Source organism: Dermacentor albipictus, chromosome 3 (genome assembly GCF_038994185.2).
Source record: "Dermacentor albipictus isolate Rhodes 1998 colony chromosome 3, USDA_Dalb.pri_finalv2, whole genome shotgun sequence".
NCBI classification, from domain to species: domain Eukaryota; kingdom Metazoa; phylum Arthropoda; class Arachnida; order Ixodida; family Ixodidae; genus Dermacentor; species Dermacentor albipictus.
This window is the reverse complement of record NC_091823.1, coordinates 134,479,027-134,483,527: the sequence shown is the minus strand read 5'-3', so window position 1 is coordinate 134,483,527 and position 4,501 is coordinate 134,479,027. Positions and strand designations below refer to the sequence as shown.

At 49.5% G+C, this 4,501-nt stretch overlaps 2 non-coding genes across 2 annotated transcripts; both read right to left on the bottom strand.

The window, feature by feature from the left end:
- Positions 1-2,481: 2,481 nt before the first annotated feature.
- Positions 2,482-2,554, bottom strand: TRNAS-CGA (transfer RNA serine (anticodon CGA)). The gene has a single exon. It is a non-coding gene; the product is annotated as a tRNA-Ser (tRNA).
- A 395-nt stretch (positions 2,555-2,949) lies between these two features.
- Positions 2,950-3,022, bottom strand: TRNAS-UGA (transfer RNA serine (anticodon UGA)). Its single transcript has one exon. It is a non-coding gene; the product is annotated as a tRNA-Ser (tRNA).
- Positions 3,023-4,501: the final 1,479 nt, after the last annotated feature.

Genomic DNA, 4,501 nt, shown 5'->3' with positions numbered 1-4,501 from the left:
AAACAGCCATCCACAATTACGGAAAAGGCAGAATCGCACCAGAAGCGATACGAATACTAACAGGAAAGAAAATTGACAGAAAAATCAGCCTCGTATGGGCACCAGCTCACACGTCGGTCCCAGGCAACGAGGCGGCACACTTCCTAGCCCGAGATCTCTACTTCCGGGCAGGAACAGAGCCGCCCGCTTGCAAGGAACTAGACGAGAGACTACAGACCTACACAGAAATAATTGAAAACTATAAGCTTCAGCGTAGAACTGTCCCCCCTCCTGACAAGGAGCTCGGAAATAGAGAGGCGAGAGCCTGGCGCAGACTGCAAGCAGGAAACTACATAAATCCAGTATGGGCGTCACACGTACTGAAAGACGACGATATAGACGATAAATGTAAGAGATGCGGGGAGAGGGGGACCCTCGACCATATAATCTGGCAATGCGTAGACTCCCCAGGTGTCAAGGAAGGAATAAATAGTAGAGAAGCCTGGGACACCCTTCTGCAAAGCGCGGACCCCGCCATGCAGAGGAGAGCCATCCATCTGGCGGCAGAGGCCGCGAAGAATCAACAACTCTTTGCCTGCATCTAGTCGCGGAGACTCCCACTCCTGTCCCTAGGCCTGCGCGCCAGGGACAGGGAGTAGGGGGTCTCCTTCTCTGATGGAAATAAAAGTTTTTGGAACGGAACGGAAGTGGCTTTGGCTCAACTCTTGCAAGACGGGCTGGGTGGGAATCGAACCAGGGTCTCCGGAGTGTGGGACGGAGACGCTACCACTGAGCCACGAGTACGATGCTTCAAAGCGGTACAAAAGCGCCTCTAGTGAATGCGGTGTTGCCTTAGAAACGAGCTGTTTCTAAGGCGTGCGTCTCTTGCTCAGGCGCACATTTCGTTGCCGCGCCGAACGCTGCTTTGCTCTACGCTCACCGCCTCCAATGCGGGGCGCGTAGTCGCTGCCCTGTAGCCCATTGTCTTACACCCCTTGGCGGGTCGACGGGAACGCTGTCGCGTTCCACTCTTGAAGGCGAAGCAGTAATGCATGAGTTGTTTCTTCGTCTAGCCGAACCAAATATAGCCAAGCAACAGCAGTTCACCAGGCTAAACAGTGGTTCAACAACTAAAATAAAGGCTAGTATGCTTCGCATCCTGGGCTTAACCTTACCTAAGCCACAGCCATTTTTTTATGACATTCACACGGGTCAATCTTTACCAACTCGTTTTATTAACTGACCTAACCAGCACAGTGTCAAGCGCGCACAGGTAAACATGAACACATCTCTATCGATGAGTGCGGAAACTCGTAATCAAAATTCTGGAGTGAGTAATTGCGACAGCAGCAAGCGAACTAATCTGCATGATGAGGACCGCGCGGGCGCGCACTTTGGCCACGTCGCAGATTGCTTTTAAGACTCACGAGCGCCGGCATTGTGTCTCTACGGCGGGCACCAAAGGCGTCTACTACAGCATCCGCGATTGGCGTGGCCAACGCCGTAGTAGACGCCACGGTTGTCTTCAGTCTGTACGCAGCGGTGGGCGGCGAGGACATCGAGGCACCCTAGCTGCCGCCGGAGAAGAACGCTACTCCGCCCTCTCCTTAACACCTCCCCCACCGCCTGCTTGATACGCGACAGGAGAGGGCACGCATCCGGGCAGCGTTCCTCACTCGCGCACGCGAGGCTGAACTGCGTTCGCCGGCATCACCCTCACACGCGTTCACTCGCATGGAACCTCATGGCGCCGGCAAAAAAATGTGCTGGGAGTGTACATATAATGGCTGTCGCAACAACAATTGCCCCCCTACGTGTCTGGTCTTCTCATATATATATATATATATATATATATATATACATATATATAAACGAGAAGAAAGGGGGTTAACCGAGGGACCCGATAATTAGTCATATAATGAGAAGCCAACAAACACTGACACCAAGTACAGCATAGGGGAAATTGCATCAGCTTAATAAATGAAATCAAGTAATGATAAATTAATGGAAATTAAAGTGGATGAAAAAACAACTTGCCGCAGGTGGGAACCGAACCCACAACCTTCGCATGTCGCGTGCGATGCTCTACCAATTGAGCTACCGCGGCGGCGTTTCCCCATCCACTTTCTTGGGTATTTATGTGTACTAGTAGAACCCTGGGAGTGTTAGCCAGTGCCCCCACTCACAGACCTTGGCGGCGGACGTGGAACGTCTTTTTTGCCGCAGGCGTCACGAGAACGTGATCTTTTTCGGGTGAAGGCAACTGGTCAATAAACCCACATATGCTACCTGAAAGCATCAATGTTGCCGGATTCGAGACCCTCGTTATGTAATAAACGAGAAGAAAGGGGGTTAACCGAGGGACCCAATAATTATTAGTCATATAATGAGAAGCCAACAAACACTGACACCAAGTACAGCATAGGGGAAATTGCATGAGCTTAATAAATGAAATCAAGTAATGATAAATTAATGAAAATCAAAGTGGATGAAAAAACAACTTGCCGCAGGTGGGAATCGAACCCACAACCTTCGCATGTCGCGTGCGATGCTCTACCAATTGAGCTACCGCGGCGGCGTTTCCCCATCCACTTTCTTGGGTATTTATGTGTACTAGTAGAACCCCGGGAGTGTTAGCCAGGGCCCCCACTCACAGACCTTGGCGGCGGACGTGGAACGTCTTTTTTGCCGCAGGCGTCACGAGAACGTGATCTTTTTCGGGTGAAGGCAACTGGTCAATAAACCCACATATGCTACCTGAAGGCATCAATGTTGCCGGATTCGAGACCCTCGTTATGTAATAAACGAGAAAAAAGGGGGTTAACCGAGGGACCCGATAATTATTAGTCATATAACGAGAAACCAACAAACACTGACACCAAGTACAGCATAGGGGAAATTGCATGAGCTTAATAAATGAAATCAAGTAATGATAAATTAATGGAAATTAAAGTGGATGAAAAAACAACTTGCCGCAGGAGGGAATCGAACCCACAACCTTCGCATGTCACGTACGATGCTCTACCAATTGAGCTACCGCGGCGGCGTTTCCCCATCCACTTTCTTGGGTATTTATGTGTACTAGTAGAACCCTGGGAGTGTTAGCCAGGGCCCCCACTCACAGATCTTGGCGGCGGACGTGGAACGTCTTTTTTGCCGCAGGCGTCACGAGAACGTGATCTTTTTCGGGTGAAGGCAACTGGTCAACAAACCCACATATGCTACCTGAAGGCATCAATGTTGCCGGATTCGAGACCCTCGTTATGTAATAAACGAGAAGAAAGGGGGTTAACCGAGGGACCCGATAATTATTAGTCATATAATGAGAAGCCAACAAACACTGACCCCAAGCACAGCATAGGGGAAATTGCATGAGCTTAATAAATGAAATCAAGTAATGATAAATTAATGGAAATTAAAGTGGATGAAAAAACAACTTGCCGCAGGTGGGAACCGAACCCACAACCTTCGCATGTCGCGTGCGATGCTCTACCAATTGAGCTACCGCGGCGGCGTTTCCCCATCAACTTTCTTGGGTATTTATGTGCACTAGTAGAACCCTGGGAGTGTTAGCCAGCGCCCCCACTCACAGACCTTGGCGGCGGACGTGGAACGTCTTTTTTGCCGCAGGCGTCACGGCGCAGGATAGCATCTTATCGCACTTTATACGTAAGCTCACGGCAACACCGACAAACATATTTCGGCGGTTGCGTCCATATAATTGCTATCGCAAAATTTGCAATAAACAGAAAATTTTACTAAGGACCAACCACGCTGCTTCTCCATGTCGTGATAGAGCGGTGAACGATATCTAGAAAATGTGTTGCTAAATCTCCGCCAAGTGACTACGCTCGCATTTGGGGACAGCGGCACACAGTCGCAAGAACTTTTGGAGGAAATACCGGAGATCTGGCAGCTTCAGGGGCACTAGATTATTCAGTAACATGGGCGGCTTTGTAGTTCTAGCTTACATTAGAGCAAACTGCGCTCGACAGTAATCGAGGGCAGCCGCACCGTTATACCTAAGCAAATTAAGGGCAATTACGCCGCGTCTTCATACTTTGAGCACGCTCCTACAGCCCAACCATAGATATTTCAAACGCAACCACACTTGCACGAGCAAATTTTTCTTCTGCGAAATGAACGCAGCGGGAATTTCAAGACGGAAAGTGTGTACCTCACTCTTCAGCCAATTATGACTCATTTAAAGTGTTAATAATAATAATATTTGGGGTTTTACGTGCCAAAACCACTTTCTGATTATGAGGCACGCCGTAGTGGAGGACTCCGGAAATTTTGACCACCTGGGGTTCTTTACCGTGCACCTAAATCTAAGCACACGGGTGTTTTCGCATTTCGCCCCCATCGAAATGCGGCCGCCGTGGCCGGGATTCGATCCCGCGACCTCGTGCTCAGCAGCCCAACACCATAGCCACTGAGCAACCACGGCGGGTTCATTTAAAGTGTTGTCATCTAAACTTGGTTGTGAGGTATCAATGCAACAAAGACAATACGCACAGCG